Source organism: Schistosoma mansoni, assembly GCF_000237925.1.
Source record: "Schistosoma mansoni, WGS project CABG00000000 data, supercontig 0177, strain Puerto Rico, whole genome shotgun sequence".
NCBI lineage: Eukaryota > Metazoa > Platyhelminthes > Trematoda > Strigeidida > Schistosomatidae > Schistosoma > Schistosoma mansoni.
This window is the reverse complement of record NW_017386061.1, coordinates 2,708-7,382: the sequence shown is the minus strand read 5'-3', so window position 1 is coordinate 7,382 and position 4,675 is coordinate 2,708. Positions and strand designations below refer to the sequence as shown.

At 43.4% G+C, this 4,675-nt stretch overlaps 1 non-coding gene across 1 annotated transcript; it reads right to left on the bottom strand.

The window, feature by feature from the left end:
• Positions 1-392: 392 nt before the first annotated feature.
• On the bottom strand, positions 393-463 carry Smp_tRNA_00805_Glu_TTC.1.1. The gene has a single exon. It is a non-coding gene (tRNA).
• Positions 464-4,675: the final 4,212 nt, after the last annotated feature.

Below are 4,675 nucleotides of genomic sequence, written 5' to 3'. Positions count from 1 at the left end.
GGTTGATAGTGAGAGACCAGATTGATTGATGAATCATATTTGTTCATATGGTTTTCAATGGCTCACTGTGTGTTGCCTCACCTTCTCTACTTTCACGAATCGAGGAATGAGTCGAGGAGAATCGAATTGTTGGAAGATTCAGTGTAAATTCACATGACAGGTTGTTTGTTTCTTGAGAGGTGTTGAAATGAGTGAGTGAGTGAGTGAGTGTGTGTGAATAGAGTATTGTGGACATACTGCAAGTGGAACGACTAATCAATATGTCACCGAACATTTTGTGTTTGACTGTCGATGTGAGCATGTGACAGATGATAGTGTCAGTGGTCGGGAAATGCTTGTTGGTGTAGATCTAGAGATGAGTGTTGTGTAGATTGGTGTTGGGTGTGAAAACTCTCCCGCGCCGGGAGTCGAACCCGGGCCGCCTGGGTGAAAGCCAGGAATCCTAACCGCTAGACCACGCGGGACAATCAATTGTCGAACAGAATTACACACATCACCACTCACAACTACCAACATGCACATACACGATATGTCCACATAATACTACAGTCAATATCAAATTCACCAACACATACGCAACAATATTCATCACACAAGCATCGTGAACTCACTATTCCAGCATACTCATCACCACTTCAACTAACAACACACCCAACAACGCCATTGTCATCATCAACACCATCATTATCATCGTCATCATCTTTATCAACAACGACTGCAGCAACATCCTACTCATCCACGCACACCCACCCACCCCCACACACACAAACCGGTTACCGTCGCATTTTCATACACAACACCTCACACTATCTGGACTGAGAAGTCACAGTTACCGATCTACCGACCGATAAATTGTCAGGAAATCGTAGGTGTTGGGAATAACACCACTCATCTACATATTACTCTTCACTTACTTCCACAGACTGCAAGGTCACACATATATTTGTTCCTTTGTGTGAGTGAGTGAGTGAGTGAGTGAGCGAGCGGATTCATGTGTGCGCAAGTGTATGTGTGTGTGACTGTGTGTGTATACATGCATGTCAATATGAACCTACACATTGAATCACAATAGATTTCCATCAAATTCATTGTGTACATGCAACAATCCACCTGGTTCATTAAACATCATCATTTACGGTCTGCGACCAGCTGAATGTGCTGACCATTAAGACAGACTACGACAGAGAGAACTAAATGGAAGGAGAGTGAAAGACTGAATGTGAGTGGAGGTGTGATGGAGGGGAATGTGGAATGTTACACGGAGCTCAAGTGAAAACACGAGATTGGATTGTGAGGAGGATCGCTTAGTGGTGGCACGTGATTACAGTGATGCAAATGATGTTTGATAGCGGTAGAACGTGTCGGCGAAAAGTGGAAGCCAGTCGCCTGCCGGAACCCGGGATCGAACCGGGGACATTTAGATCTTCAGTCTAACGCTCTCCCAACTGAGCTACTCCGGAGACGTGGGTTCGCACAATCACATCCATTCACACTCACAAGTATATCTTCATCCACAATACACACACAACACACGACCAATCCAATATCAACATCAACACAAACATCAAAATTCTAACAAACAGACAGACACCAACAACAAGCACACCAGTTCATAGAACAATCCTCAACAACACACATCCTCCAACACCGACACACTATCCAACTACACTGATCAACACAACCAATTTATTTCTCAACACATACTTCCACCACTCACTTCACTTGATCCATTCACACATTGGAATGAGAAGACGAAGTATGTCACCATCTCATCTCATCCCACTCCACTTGCACAAACACAATCAACGCTGTCCGTTTACGAACAACTCTTCAAACAATATTCAGACAGAGTTCACATATCAGTAGTCGGCCATATATGCACGTGACGATGATCATCATAACAACGATAATGATCGTGTGAATAATAAATAAGAATTGTTGGCATCATTCAATGCTGTATGATTAGACAAAGTTGACGAGTACTCAGCAAATGTGTTCAACACAATGTTGGAGTGTGTTTGACTGAATGACTGATTGACTGGATGAATGAATGGGTGAGTGAGTGACTATCCGACTGAATGACTGATATGAGCACACCGATCCGATGTGCGTGGATTGTAGGGATCGGACGTTCCGATTGGTTGATAGTGAGAGACCAGATTGATTGATGAATCATATTTGTTCATATGGTTTTCAATGGCTCACTGTGTGTTGCCTCACCTTCTCTACTTTCACGAATCGAGGAATGAGTCGAGGAGAATCGAATTGTTGGAAGATTCAGTGTAAATTCACATGACAGGTTGTTTGTTTCTTGAGAGGTGTTGAAATGAGTGAGTGAGTGAGTGAGTGTGTGTGAATAGAGTATTGTGGACATACTGCAAGTGGAACGACTAATCAATATGTCACCGAACATTTTGTGTTTGACTGTCGATGTGAGCATGTGACAGATGATAGTGTCAGTGGTCGGGAAATGCTTGTTGGTGTAGATCTAGAGATGAGTGTTGTGTAGATTGGCGTTGGGTGTGAAAACTCTCCCGCGCCGGGAGTCGAACCCGGGCCGCCTGGGTGAAAGCCAGGAATCCTAACCGCTAGACCACGCGGGACAATCAATTGTCGAACAGAATTACACACATCACCACTCACAACTACCAACATGCACATACACGATATGTCCACATAATACTACAGTCAATATCAAATTCACCAACACATACGCAACAATATTCATCACACAAGCATCGTGAACTCACTATTCCAGCATACTCATCACCACTTCAACTAACAACACACCCAACAACGCCATTGTCATCATCAACACCATCATTATCATCGTCATCATCTTTATCAACAACGACTGCAGCAACATCCTACTCATCCACGCACACCCACCCACCCCCACACACACAAACCGGTTACCGTCGCATTTTCATACACAACACCTCACACTATCTGGACTGAGAAGTCACAGTTACCGATCTACCGACCGATAAATTGTCAGGAAATCGTAGGTGTTGGGAATAACACCACTCATCTAAATATTACTCTTCACTTACTTCCACAGACTGCAAGGTCACACATATATTTGTTCCTTTGTGTGAGTGAGTGAGTGAGTGAGTGAGTGAGCGAGCGGATTCATGTGTGCGCAAGTGTATGTGTGTGTGACTGTGTGTGTATACATGCATGTCAATATGAACCTACACATTGAATCACAATAGATTTCCATCAAATTCATTGTGTACATGCAACAATCCACCTGGTTCATTAAACATCATCATTTACGGTCTGCGACCAGCTGAATGTGCTGACCATTAAGACAGACTACGACAGAGAGAACTAAATGGAAGGAGAGTGAAAGACTGAATGTGAGTGGAGGTGTGATGAAGAGGAATGTGGAATGTTACACGGAGCTCAAGTGAAAACACGAGATTGGATTGTGAGGAGGATCGCTTAGTGGTGGCACGTGATTACAGTGATGCAAATGATGTTTGATAGCGGTAGAACGTGTCGGCGAAAAGTGGAAGCCAGTCGCCTGCCGGAACCCGGGATCGAACCGGGGACATTTAGATCTTCAGTCTAACGCTCTCCCAACTGAGCTACTCCGGCGACGTGGGTTCGCACAATCACATCCATTCACACTCACAAGTATATCTTCATCCACAATACACACACAACACACGACCAATCCAATATCAACATCAACACAAACATCAAAATTCTAACAAACAGACAGACACCAACAACAAGCACACCAGTTCATAGAACAATCCTCAACAACACACATCCTCCAACACCGACACACTATCCAACTACACTGATCAACACAACCAATTTATTTCTCAACACATACTTCCACCACTCACTTCACTTGATCCATTCACACATTGGAATGAGAAGACGAAGTATGTCACCATCTCATCTCATCCCACTCCACTTGCACAAACACAATCAACGCTGTCCGTTTACGAACAACTCTTCAAACATTATTCAGACAGAGTTCACATATCAGTAGTCGGCCATATATGCACGTGACGATGATCATCATAACAACGATAATGATCGTGTGAATAATAAATAAGAATTGTTGGCATCATTCAATGCTGTATGATTAGACAAAGTTGACGAGTGCTCAGCAAATGTGTTCAACACAATGTTGGAGTGTGTTTGACTGAATGACTGATTGACTGGATGAATGAATGGGTGAGTGAGTGAGTGAGTGACTATCCGACTGAATGACTGATATGAGCACACCGATCCGATGTGCGTGGATTGTAGGGATCGGACGTTCCGATTGGTTGATAGTGAGAGACCAGATTGATTGATGAATCATATTTGTTCATATGGTTTTCAATGGCTCACTGTGTGTTGCCTCACCTTCTCTACTTTCACGAATCGAGGAATGAGTCGAGGAGAATCGAATTGTTGGAAGATTCAGTGTAAATTCACATGACAGGTTGTTTGTTTCTTGAGAGGTGTTGAAATGAGTGAGTGAGTGTGTGTGAATAGAGTATTGTGGACATACTGCAAGTGGAACGACTAATCAATATGTCACCGAACATTTTGTGTTTGACTGTCGATGTGAGCATGTGACAGATGATAGTGTCAGTGGTCGGGAAATGCTTGTTGGTGTAGATCTAGAGATGAGTGTTGTGTAGATTGGTGTTGGGTGTGAAAACTC